The sequence below is a fragment of the Mastomys coucha genome, unplaced genomic scaffold, assembly GCF_008632895.1.
Source record: "Mastomys coucha isolate ucsf_1 unplaced genomic scaffold, UCSF_Mcou_1 pScaffold20, whole genome shotgun sequence".
NCBI classification, from domain to species: domain Eukaryota; kingdom Metazoa; phylum Chordata; class Mammalia; order Rodentia; family Muridae; genus Mastomys; species Mastomys coucha.
The window spans coordinates 123,145,392-123,159,438 of record NW_022196903.1 but is presented as its reverse complement, the minus strand read 5'-3'; the positions used below and the strand labels follow the sequence as shown (position 1 = coordinate 123,159,438).

Genomic DNA, 14,047 nt, shown 5'->3' with positions numbered 1-14,047 from the left:
GATGGTTGTCTACAGCAATACTGAAAATACATATGTTTTTCTCAATATAAATTTTAAATAACTACAAACTTATTGTCTATTTTATATTTTTATGTTCATTTAAGAAAATACTAGTAGTGAGTGATGTATTATTTTCAAATATACATTTGTTAAAGTTTTATCCCTTTTCCATTTCAGCTCCAATGAGATTGTTGGATGTCCGTTTTTGTCTGGTATTCTTTTTGTCTGGTATTATTTGACATAAACTCTCATTAGGCAGAATGGAAACAAGCAACCTTGGGAGATAGGTGGTTGGGGGTACCCTCCAGAATGCACCAGAGACCGGGGAGGTGAGAGACTCTCAGGACTCAAAGGGAGGGACCCTAGATGGAATTCCCAATAGTATGGAGAAGGAGCTTATAGAGCCTCCCTCCAGAAGGAAGAAATGGCATCAAATGAGGGAGAACCGTGCCATCCCACAGTCAGAACACTGACCCATAATTGTTTCTGTCTTAAAGAATTACAGGGATGGAAATGGAGAGGAGCTTGAGGAAAGGAAGTTTCTACGACAAACCCAAAGTGGGATCCAGCTCAAGGGAGGTCCCAAGGGCTGATATTATTACTGAGGCCATGGAGCACTCACAAAAAGGGACCTATCATGACTACCCTCCAGAAGACCCAACAGGCAGCTGAAAGAGTCAGATACAGATACTTGCACCTAACCAATGGACAGAAGCAGCTGACCCCTGTTGTCAAATTAGGGAAGACTGAAAGAAGCTGAGAAGAAGGGCAATCCTGTATGAGGACCAGCAGTCTCTATTATTCTGGACCCCTGAGATCTCTCAAACACTGGACCACCAAACAGGCAGCATACATCAGCTGATATGTGGCCCCCAACACACATACTATAGTGGACTGTCTGGTCTGTGTTCATTCATAGATGCACCCAACCCTCAAGAGCCTAGAAACCTCAGGGTGTTTAGAGGTCAGGTGTGGTAAGGGGTGGCAACATCCACATGGAGACAGAGGGGTTGTCAGGAGGTATGGGATGTGGACCAGTCAGAGGGTGGATGGGGAGGAATAAAATATGGAGTGTAAAAAAAGAGTTAATTAATTAAAAAAAAATTCTCATTAGGCTATCCTGGTTCAAACTCACTGTATTTACCAAACATGTCTTGAATTTCTGATCTTTTTTTGATCTTTTCTTTATTTACATTTCGAATGTTATCCCTTCTCCAGGTCTCCCCTCCAGAAAGCCCCTAATCTATCCCTCTCCCTCTGCCTTTATGAGGGTGCTCCCCCACCTACCCACCCACTCCTGCCTTTCCACCCTGGTATTCCCCTACACTGGAGCTTCGAATCTTCACAGGACCAAGGGCTGTCTCTCCCCCTGATGTCCAACAAAGTCATCCTCTGTCACATACACAGCCAGAGCCACAGATCCCTCCATGTGTACTCTTTGGTTGATGGTCCAGTCCCTTGGAGCTGACTGTTGGCCAGTTGACACTGTTGCTCACCCCATGGGGCTGCAAACCACCTCAGCTCCTTCAGTCCCTTTTCTAACTCCTCCATCAGGGACCTTGAGCTCAGGCCAGTTGTTGTCAGGCTCTGGCAGAGCCTCTCAGGAGACAGTCATATTAGGATCCTTCAGCAAGCCCTTCCCAGCATCCCCAATGGCATCTGGGTTTGGCAACTGTATGTGGGATGGATCCCTACCTAGGTGGGGCAGTCTCTGGATGGCCTTTACTTCAGTCTCTGCTACACATTTCGTCTCTCTATTTCCTCCAGTAAGTATTTTGCTCCACCTTCTAAGAAGCGCTGAAGCATCCACAGTTTGGTCTTCTTGTGCTTCATATGGCCTGTGAATTTTATCTTGGGTATTTTGAGATTTTGTGTTAATATCCACTTATCAGTGAGTGTATGCATGTGTGTTTTTTTGTGACTGAGTTACTTCACTCAGGATGATATTTTCTAATTCCATCCATTTGCCTGTGAATTTCATGAAGTCTTTTTTTTTTAATAGCTGAGTAATATTCCACTTTGTAGATGTACCACATTTTCTGTATTCATTCCTCTATTGAGGGACATCTGGGTTGTTTGCAGCTTCTTGCTATTATAAATATGGCTGCTATGAACATAGTGGAGCATGTGTCCTTATTACATGTTGGAACATCTTCTGGGTATATGCCTAGGTGTGGTATAGCTGGGTCCTCAAGTAGTACTATGTCCAATTTCCTGAGGAACTGCCAGGCTGATTTCCAGAGTGGTTGTACCAGCTTGTAATCCCACCAGCAATGGAGGAGTGTTCCTCCTTTTCCACATCCTTGCCAGCATCTGCTGTCACCCGAGTTTCTTATTCTAGCCACTCTGACTGGTGTGAAGTGGGATCTCAAGGTTGTTTTGATTTGCATTTCCCTGAAGACTAAGGATGTTGATCATTTCCTTAGGTGCTTCTCAGGCATTTGTGTTTCTTCATTTGAGAATTTTCTGTTTAGATCTGTTCCCTATTTTTTTACTAGGGTTATTTGGTTCTCTGGAGTCTAACTTCTTAAGTTCTTTGTATATATTGGATAAGAACCCTCTATTGGAAGTAGGATTGGTAAAGATCTTTTTCCAATCTGTTAGTTGCCCTTCTGTTCTATTGACAGTGTCTTTTGACTTACAGAAGCTTTGAAATTTTTTGATTCATGATCTCAGAGCATCAGCCATTGGTGTACTGTTCTAGAACTTTTCCCCAGTGCCCATGTGTTCGAGGCTTTTCCCTACTTTCTAGTCTATTAGACTCAGTGTATCTGGTTTTATGAGGTCCTCGATCCACTTGGACTTGAACTTATGTTATGGGGAGATAATGATCTACCAACTTTCATTCTTCTACATGTTGACCATCAGTTGATCCAGTACCAATTGTTGAAAATGCTGTCTTTCTGGTGTTAATGGATTTTTTATTTAGTATTTAAATGAGCATTTCACATAGATTCACTTTTCTTTTTGTCCTGATTATTAGGAGAAAAACTGACTCCGAGGGTTTGCTGATCCTCTGAAGTGTCAGCTCTGCTGAAGCCTAAGTCTGTATAGAAATCTGCTTACTGACTGTTCATAAGTACACTGTGTGAGGTACTAATTACTAACTAATAGTTAATTAGGACCTCACTCTATAGTCTAGTCTGAGCTGATTATAATCCTAATTCAGCTTCCTAATGTTGAGGTTATAGGCCCACCTCAGCTTTCATAGTGTTATACTATTTAGTCAGCATTTTAACATATACTTTTAAAGAATATAATCATGGCACTTGATACACCATCATGCAGAGATTGCAGTAATGTTACATGCAGGGGAGTCAGTCGATCATCATGTTTCAACAAAGTCCAATGAGTTCTGAGAGACATGAAGAAACAAGGACAAAACTGCAACAGCAGTCACAATCCCTCTTCTGGGAAAGTTATGTACTCCAAACTGCTTTTCCTCTTAAAAAAGAAATGTATATGACCTTGTCCTTCCTTTGTGCCATGTAATGTATTTCTTCTTTTTATCTGCTGTTTTTACAAAGAGTATCAGAGGAAATCAACTTTAATATAAAATTATCCCTCAGAATATGGAAAACTAAGTTAACTTGCTAATTTAAAATTAACAGTGTAACTATATGAGGATATGAGTTTTGATCAAAAGACATTAATTTTCATTTTTAGTTCCTTTATTTTGGGTTACGTACACACATGTGCATGTGCATTTTACAGCGTGAGTGTAGCTAGAGGCCAATTAGGGAGGTTTTTCCTCTCCTACTTTGTCAAGTCTGAAGTTTGAACTCAGGTTGTCAAGTTGGGTGAGCCATGTTACTGGCCCAAGATCTTTTTTTTATGAGTTTAGAGAAAATTAACAGCTTTTCCTGATACACTTATGATTAAGTCCATATTCTGTACATTTTGGTTAATAAACCTTGTTTTAAAACCTTGACCTAAATCAATATTAGCATCAAACTTAAATAACTGCCCTTCATATTTTTTTGTTTTATAGTGATTTTAGTATAAAATCATTATCTAAGACGGAGGTAGTGCATTTTTCAGTTTCACAGATATAGATAATTATAACTGTGGCAAAGTCCACTCCTGTGTCTGTGCAAAGAGAGTAGATAAATTCTCTGATTCAGTGTGACTAGTGAAGAAAATGTAAAATTAGAAAGTTCTGTCCTATTTGTTGATTTCCTGTGCTGATTTGTGACTCCTTTGTGACCAAAAGTTTTAACCACAGGTCTTGGTCCACTGTGCAAATAGTGTGATGAGATGGCAAGGGAAGAAATGCTCTTCTGAAGCCTGTCATAACACAGCAGAAGACCTTTTTCTTCCTGGTACACAGGTCAACTTTGTAGAATGGATGCCTTTGCTTCAAGCCCTGAGGCATCACTCCTTATTTCCCAAATCATACAGAAACAAATATATAATCCTGATAAAGAGCACATACTTGTCATCACTAGGATAATCCATTTCAATATCCCACTGTTCTGATAGCACAATTAAGAACTAGGATATAGTCATGGGTTTCCATTTTTAGGTGGTTGGTAGGTTACTGTTTTTTACTTTTTATACATAGGAGAATTCACACATTTAGATTGTATTTACTTGCTATAACATACATATTTGCAGTTGGTGAATTGTTGCTTGAGTAATTCCAGAAACTCTTATTAACTTCCATAATCTATATACGTCTTCATTCACTATCAACCTCTCTTTCCATTGGATAAAAGTTTAACTCTCATAGATATATTATTCTACACTGCACTCAGCTGCAATGATAGCTCAAGACTTATAGTTTTATAAGTACATGAATGTTGCGGTAAATCTCAACCCAATTATATCCCAGCAAAGAAAATACAACTCAACTAATACGAAAAGAAGCTATATGCCTAGATTGGGCAGATCTACCACTACATTACCATCTTCCCAATCTATGAGACCCCTGGTAACTTGCTGTTTCTCCAGGCAATGTGCTTCTGCCCCACTTTCCTTCCACCTCCTTCCTCTGTTGTCTTCTCTCTCCCATGCCTCCTTCTTCTCTCTCCCAACTTGCAGCCCCATCTTCCCTTCATCTGCCAAATCACCAGCTCTTGTCTTTATTTTACAAATTAAGGTGGGGAAAAGGTTTACAGGAAACCTTTTGAGTGCTGGCTTATTTTTGTTCACAACCCTTCACAGGAGAATGGAATTCACATCAAATTACCAATAGCCCTAAAGCTATCTGCAACACATGAGTTTGGGGACAGCCTAGGATTCACAATATGTTGGACATCACTGTGTGCTACAGAGTGTGATTCTTCCTTATGAGGCATAAAAATAATGGTGATAAAAGTACTAAGCTGTACTGGCTTGTTTGCTCTGATTTTCTTGGATACTTTTTAATACAATTCAGGCCCACCTGCTTAGGAATAGCACTTCCTACAATGGGTCAGGCCATCCTACATCAAGAAGTAATGATAAATGTCCACACAGGCATGCCTACTGACCAGTCTAAAGAAGGCAATTTCACAGTTGGGAATTTTTCTTCTCCCAAGATCATTGTTTGGAAGTTAACAGAACACATGATTTTTTCAACAAAGGGGCAAAGACATACATTGGTGTAAAATAACACTTCTTCAATAAATGGTGCAAGGGCTCTGGATTTATGGCTATGTAAGAATTAATCTAGATCATTATTTCTTACCCTGAACAAAATAGATTCAAAATGTATCAAAGGCCTCAGTGTAAGACTTGAAAATCAGAAACTTCTAGAGATAACACAGGACACACAAAATGAGTTCTTTCCTGCACAGACAATGTAATATCTTAAATAGCTAAATCTATCTACTATAATTCCTTCCTCATTGAATTTAAAGAACACCCTTCTCCAAATAGTACATAAGTGATTTTCCATATTTTAGGACCTATGAAGTTTTTTAAAATACATAAATCTTTAATACATTTGGTGTTTGTTCTGGTGGATAAAGTGAGTTAGAAATTTGACTTTCCCAAATGAAGTAGAGGGGAAGCCTGAAATAGCTGGGAGAAGCTCCAGGAAGGAGGCCAGACAGAGAGAAGCAATATTCTTTTTTTTTTTTTTTGTTGAGGCACAAACAGTCTTTACTGGGCTCACACCAGGAGTCCATTGGTCTTGAGGAGCTCTGTGAACTAGCAGATTTTCTTCTCCATATTCTTTTCTGCCTGTTTCCATAGCCTCAAGAGCTGCTTCTTCTTCCAATAGTGGATCTTGGCCTTTTCCTTCCGTTTCTCCTCCAGAGTGGCTGTCACTGCCTGGTACTTCCACACAGCCTCATGAGCCAGATGCCCCAGGTAAGCAAACTTTCTGGTAGGCATCAGCTCAACAACCTTGACTTTCCCAAATGAGGGCAGCAGGAAGCACCATCCACTTTTTCTTGTCATAGAGTGAAGGGATCCCATCCAACATCTTGAGGCATTCCAGGTAGCCTGTCCTCTCTTGGTCTTGTGGGGTAGCATGCCTTGCACAGTGCACCAAAAAATGGGGCTAGGGGCTCGAAGTGGTAGAGGCCTCGAGAGTAATATTCAGCAATATTCTTGATGGGAAACCATAAGAAACTGGCTATGGAAAGCTGGAGTGTGGAACAGCAGCTTCTCTACAGACAGACTGTAAGCTGAGGGGAGTTCCCTCCACATGGCTTTCTGTGTCTATAACTTCTTCCAAATGACCGAGTTGCTTATATAAATATATGCTACCTAGTCATTCAATTTTAAATCTTAAGGAGGAACTCATATGTCATACAGGAGAATGTTAACAAAACTCAAAAGAAACCTAACCATACTGTATATTTTTATTAGATAAATAGTAAGTTAGAAGAACTCTTTTTTACGTAAGAATGAACAAACATAAAAAGATGAAATAATATTCATGAAGACATTATGACCTACAAAAGAACATCAATTTAGCATGTAGAGAGTACATAGCAGAAAAACAAGTGAATTTTACGAATTATTTATTTATGTTTTTCCTGCAATTAAACACTCTAAAATCTCTACAATGAAAAATCAAATGTAAGCTAAAGAAAAAAATTAACAGTTTCATTAAAAGAAAGACTAAGGAGCAAACACCTCACCAAAATCTAAATCAGTACTAGAGTCTGTGTAGTTCAGACTGGGTTATAGAAAATGTAGTGTCATATGAGGTACAGAATATGTGCCCAGGCAATGCTGAGAAGGATCAGAGCCTGAAGACAAGCGTGCCACTCCTCTGAAGAATAACAACTATACTTGCTGGAAATTCAACCTATAAATAACGTTAGAGAAAAAAAATCTAAACAAATAAGATAAACCATCTGAATTACATGAGAGATGTCTGCTGGATGTGACTGTGTGGCTGTTATTACAACAGGTCACCTTATCTTACAAAGATGAAGAGTAGAAATCAGCTGGTTATATGATGTGTGCTCGTTGTCAGGAATAGGAAACTCTCTTTAAAAATGCATTTTGGCCACTATGAACTTAAGTTTATCCTCCAATTCTGCCTTATGAAGATGTTAAGTAGATTCATTGATTAAAATTAAAAAGTTTGTGTCTAAAAATAAAGTACTAAGCTGCCCAGAACAGAAATACTTTCCAGGGCAAAGCAATTTCTTTCATAGCATCACACTAAACCTCAAAAAATTCAATATGGATCTAATAATATATTTTAATCCATGACCCATATTCATAATTGTCATTTTCCATACAACATTTCTTCATAGTCAGGATTATGCAGTGCATTCACTTGCCATGTCCTTTAGTTCTGAAACAGTATGGCTCATGTTTTGTTTGACAATTAAATTTAAAAATTCAAGTCTTGACATTGGAGTCTGCATGTAATTGCACCCACTGGAAGTCATGAGAAACATGAGTTTTAACAAATATGTATATCTTTTCAAGCACCGTTCTGTAAACTAGTTTAATGTCAAGTTGACAGAAGTCACCTGAGAGGAGGAACTCTCAATTGAGAAAGTACCACAATAAGATATGGCTGTAAGCATGCATTTTTTTACTTAGTGAGTGATTTAAGAGAGTCTAGCTTATTGTGGGTATCACCCCTGGGATGGTGGTGTTGGGTATGCTAAGAAAGTAGGATGAGAAAATTTTGAGGAGCAAGGCAATAAGCTGCACTCTGCATGAGCTATGCCTTCAAACTCATGCCCAGCTTGGTTCTGGCCCTGAATTTCTCTGATGATGGACAATGATGTGAAAGTTTAAGCAAAATAAGTCCTTTCCTTCTTCACGTTGCTTTGGTCATGGTGTTTCATCATAGAAATGGAAACCATCAAAATAAAACAGCAATTTTTTCATCCTCCAAAGTTCTTTTCTGCATCTTGAAACAACTAGCCCCAAGTAAGGAGACATGTGCTTTCCTATACTATAAATGATGTTGGCCTAGTTCAGAATGTCGTATTGTGCTCAGATTAGTGATTTGCTGTTTTTTTGCTGTTATTATTACTATGACATTTAATTTAACTCGAACAATTTTTGTAGATCAGTGTCCCATTTTCCATCTTTTATTTATTTATTTATTTATTTATTTATTTATTTATTTATTTATTTATTCATTTTATAATCCAGATTTTATACCCCTCCCAATCCACACTCTGACTGTTCCACATCCCATATCTCCTCTGTGCACCCTGTCTCCATGATGTCCACACATCCCACCCCCGACCCCACCAGACCACTAAACTCTCTAGGGCCTCCAGTCTCTTGAGTGTTAGGTACATGTTCTCTGACTAAACCCAGACCTGGCAGTCCTCTGATGTATATGTGTTTGGGGACTTATATCAACTGGTATATGCTACCTGATTGTTGGTCTAGTTTTTGAGAGATCTCTAGGGTCCAGGTTAATTGGGGCTGCTGGTTCTTCTACAGGGTTGCCCTCTTCCTAAATTTCTTTGAGCTTTTCCTAATTGAGCCAAATGGGTCAGCAGCTTCTGTCTATTGATTGGTTGCAAATGTCTGCATCTGACTCTTTCAGCTGCTTGTTGAGCCTTCTGACATGCAGTCATGATAGGTCCCTTTTTGTGAGAGCTCCATAGCCTCAGTAATAGTGTCAGACCTTGGGACATTCCCTTGAGCTGCATCCCACTTTGGGCTTGTCTCTGGACCTTCCTTTTCCCTCAGGCTCCTCTCCATTTCCATCCATTAAGTTCTTTCAGACTGGAATATTTATGTGTCAGAGTTTTGACTGTGTCATGGAAACCCCCTCCCTCTTTTGATACCCTGACTTTTTGCTGGTGATGGACTCTACAAGTTCCTTCTCCCCACTGTAGGGCATTTTTGCCTAAGGTTCCTCTTTTTGATTCCTAAGAATTTCTCAACTCCCAGGTACCTGGTACATTCTGGATGGTCCCCCAACCTCTTACCTCCTGAGGTTGCCTGTTTCCATTCTTCCTGCTGTCCCTTAGGGCTTCAGTCCTTTTCCTCCACCCAATACCATATCATGTTCCCCTCTTCCCGCCCTCCTGTCCATTTTCTGTCCCAGATCCCTCCCTCCATCCCTCCCTTATGATTGCTTTCTTCTTCCTTCTTCATTTTCCTTTTACAAAGCATTTTTGTATAGTATAAATGTTCAACAGTATTTCTTCATTCACATGTGAACATAAAGTACATTTATACAGTGACAAGTATGAATTTTTGACAACTATAAAAGCTGTGATGTCAACTTATGTACAAGTCACTAAGTAAATGAACTAAGTGAACATACATGTTATTTATTTTTATTATCTCTTGTGAACAGCTGGTGTCTGCTAGGGACCTGTTTTTGCCCATCTTTGACATACATGTGTGATTTTCAGAGTATACCCATGAGCATATTTCATGGCTGACTAATGTACTTATTCATTCCTAATATATGTTACCTGTGCTGTCTTTGCTCAGCAAGTTACTTGGTTTAATTTATCTTCCTTTTTTTTTTACATTCCTAAATTCGGTAAATTTGAATATTTCATTTTTCTGTATCCTAAATCCAAAATTCCAAGAGTGTATAATTTTGCTAAAGACTCATCCATTTGAAGTCTAGTTCTCATGTGAGTTCAGTGGATTTCATTCTCTTTCTCTCCTTTGACAGAGTCTTATTAACCCAGACTAGCCTCACACTCTTATGTATTGAAGGTTAGCCTTGAACTATTATTACCTTATCTTCACCATTTCAAAACTGGGATGATTGATTGTGTCCCAATAGGCCTCACTGGATTCATTATTGAGGATGTCCATTTTGAGTGCATTCCTTAGTCAGCTTCCTCTAATAGGGGAAAAAAAACTAGCAACATTGCTTCCCTGACCATCTGAGGTTTGTTCCAACTCCTCCTAATGCTTCAACCTGAGGAGAAATCTCATTTCTGTAGATTAATACAAGAGGAACTTAATTATCAATGATTAAATAATTACCTTTTTACTTCTTGTTTTGTTATGTAGCCCAGGTGGCCAGAAAGCACAGTCCTTCTGTTTTGATGGCAATTTGCTCTGTGTTCAAATTATTATTATTTTTATTGAGTTGCATTTTTTAACAGAAGGGTAGTGGGGCCTCTATTATAACATCCTGTAGAAATCAGAGTTTTGTTGCATACAGGGAACTCAGTAGGTTGCCATGTTCCTGTGAACACCCTTTAGCTATGAGCTGGGCAAGAAGAAAGGGAAACAGTCCAAAATATTAGTTCCAAGCCCTCATCCTTGACTATATTTCAAATCTCTCCCTTTCTTCTTAAAACAAACATATAAGACCATGTTCTGTGTGCCATACACATCTGTTTTAATATTGTCCTAGCATTTTTAGTGACAAAATATAAATGTGAAAGGAGGTTTATCTAAAATAATTCTTTAGAAATATTGGAAATCTGCTCTCCCTGCCGACTAAAAATTGTGAGTATGAAATGAGATATAGCCTTTTGGCATGATCAAGAGACCATTTCTTTTTAATGAGCTTAGAGAAAAGAAAACATTTTGGTGAAAACTTGAGATAAACAGTTCTATATTCTGTATACTTTGGCCAATAAAAATTTTAAAATCATGACTTATTTCTGTGAATGTTCAAAATTAAACAGTTGCCCATACTTGTTTTTGTTCTTCAATGCTTTGAAAATAAGGAAAGAAGGAAAATCAATTTTAAGCCTAGAGGATATGCATTTCTATCTAAAGCAAGACTAGAAAATATTAACTGTGAAAATTTCTACCACTGTATTTGTGGGAAGAGACTGGATAAATTCCCTGATTAACTCTTCAACAAGAGTAAAATGTAAAAATAAAATGTGTTGATCCTTACTTCTTTCCTGTAATAGTTTGTAACTACTAACAAACACCGTCTTCAGTGCAAACAAAAACACAATGCTGCAAGAGCATTGGGAATGTTTTCTGGAGTCTGACCTGACAGAGCAGAGGCCATCTTCCTTCCTGTTGGAGACAGGATACATGTCCTCTGATACATAGGCACTCTTCGCCCCAAGGCCTTGACAATTCTGGTCTTTCTGCTTTCTTACACTATGGTAGAACTAAATAATAGACCCTAATAAACAGCCTGAGATTTCATTATTGATAGATTAAATTGTCTTAATTGGAAGCACAATTAAGAGATGAAATATAATTGTAGGCTTTAGTTTCTCATGTTAATTGATTATCATTTTGCATTGTCTTGATCTTTGTTTCATAGTGAAGTTTTTCTCATTGTTATAAACATTTCCTTTGTCCATACAATATAATATCAAATTTTGTGAACAGTTGCAAAGATAGTTCAAGGAAATGCTGAGTATCTTTTATCCAAGGCATCAGATGTCCTAAATACTCACTTTAATCTGTCTATGATAAGTTGGGGCCATATATTTAAGGTGGTAATACTTGAAGCTTTCTAAATGTAGTGGCTTACATGTGTGATCTTGGTAATTTGTAGGCACAGACATGATTGCTGAAAAATGAATATAGCAAGAGCCTATGTCATAGAACCAAAAAAAAAAAACAAACAAAATTAAGGCACACGTGTTCTTCATCATTTTCCAGGGACAAAACTTTTTCTTATACTACTACTATACACAAATGATCAAACTCGGGGCAGTTAATATTGATGCAGTAACTTGTTCTAATCTAGGATCTGTGTACCTATCCACTGGTTGGATAATGCCACCCTAGGTACTCCCTCCATCTTTAGGTTCAGGTGTGTTCAGTGATGGCGTCATTTTAATGTCCTTTTGTCCTGAATATTTTGTTTTTTATGTTTTGTGGGATGGTGTTTTTTGTTTATTTGGGTTGTTTTTGTTTCTTTGATTTTATTTTTTTTTCAGACAGCTTCTCTATGTGCTACCCTAGCTGTCTTGGAACATTCTCTGTAGAATAGATTGACAGGAACTTAGGTTCATTTGCCTCTGCCCCATGAGTACTGAGATTAAAGGAATGCTTGTGCTTTTTTTTTTTTAAACCTTGATATTTCCTAAATCAACATTTGGAGTGAGTCTGTATAAGGAAAAAAATAGATCTCCTTTGTGTAGAGGACATGTTAATCTTTTCTGTACCATTCAAATTCTATAATATGTGCTGTTGAAGCTGGTAAAAGCACTTTAGAAATCAATCTGGAAGTTCCTCAGAAAATTGGAAATAATTCAGCTATACCACTACTGAGCATATACGTAAAATATACTCCAACATATAACAAGGACACATGCTTACCTATGTTTATAGCAGCCTTATTTATAATAGCCAGAAAATGAAAACATCCCAGATTTCTTTCAAGTGAGGAATGAATACAGAAACTGTAGTACATTTACACAGTGTAGTACTACACAGCTATCAAAAACAATGACTTCATGAAATTCACAGGCAAAGGGATAGAACTAGAAAATATCATCCTGAATAGGGTAACCAAGAAACAAAAGAACACATATTGTATGTACTCACTGATAAGATTATTGAAGCCCCAAAGCTCAGAATACCCATGATGCAATCCACAAACCATATGGAGCTGAAGAATAAGGAAGACTGAACTATAGATGTTTCAATACTATATAGAAGAGAGAACTAAAAAATCCCAGGAGTTAGAGGGCAAGAGGGACCTGGGAGGAAAAGAGAAGATGGAGAGAAAAAGAAAGGGGACAGGATCATGTATTGGAAAAGACAGGAGGGAAGTACAGATGGTCAAGAAATCAAATAAAAATATGTAGTATTACCTACAAGATGCTCTACTACATCACAAGGAAACCTGCTTAACTATTTTAACAGTGCCTTTATTGGTAATAGCAAAAAATATGAAACAACTTAGGTGCCCCTCACCTGGAGAATGGATAAAGAATATATGGTATATCTAAACAATAGAATTTTATTCAGCCATTAAAAACAAAAACATCACAAAATTTGCTGGGAAATGAATGGACCTAAAAATATCATTTCAAGTGAAATAACCCTGACCCAGAAAGACACAATGGTGTGTACTCACTTACAAGTGGACATTAGCCATAAAGTACAGAATTGTACTGTGCTAGAATCCACAAATTCAAAGATATTAAGTCACAAGGAGGACTCAAGTCAAGATGCTTATATCTCACTCAGAAGGGGAAATAAAATCTGCATCATAGGTGAATGAATGTGGTGAACTAGGTGAGAGAGTGGGTAAAGAAGGGAATGAGGATAGAGATCCAGTGTGGTGGTGGTGGTGGGGTGCAGTTAATGGCTGAGATATAGAAGGGAAATCAATAGGAGAGTATCTCTGGGAATAGCCTGAGACCAGGATGGGGAAAGCTCCTAGTGTTTATGGGGTTCACCCTTGTCAAGACTTCTGGCAGCTGGTGATATGGAGACTGAAGTGGTTGCCTCCTGCAACCAAATGGGACATCCAGTGGAGGGAAATGGACTCCAACCAATCCACAATACCTTTGACTCAAATTTTGTCTAGCCTAGAAGATGCTCTTTAATTAAGATGGAATAGAAATGGTAGGAATAGAAAACAAATGACTTCCCCAACTTGATTCCCATTCCTTGGGAAAGACCCAAACCATGATACAATTAATTATACTCCCCCATGCATTCAGACTGTGGCCTAGCTTAACTATCTTCTTCTTCTTTTTTTTTTTTTTTTTTT

The 14,047-nt window shown here is 38.2% G+C and overlaps 1 protein-coding gene and 2 pseudogenes across 5 annotated transcripts in view; 2 read left to right on the top strand and 1 right to left on the bottom strand.

Annotated features, from left to right (window-relative positions):
• The window catches only part of LOC116099679 (T-cell surface glycoprotein YE1/48-like), an 837,511-nt gene that overhangs the window by 706,264 nt on the left and 117,200 nt on the right, over window positions 1-14,047 (top strand). The window lies entirely within an intron of this gene.
• The window catches only part of LOC116099682, a 122,336-nt pseudogene that overhangs the window by 5,125 nt on the left and 103,164 nt on the right, over window positions 1-14,047 (top strand).
• LOC116098465 lies at window positions 6,097-10,206 on the bottom strand (annotated as a pseudogene).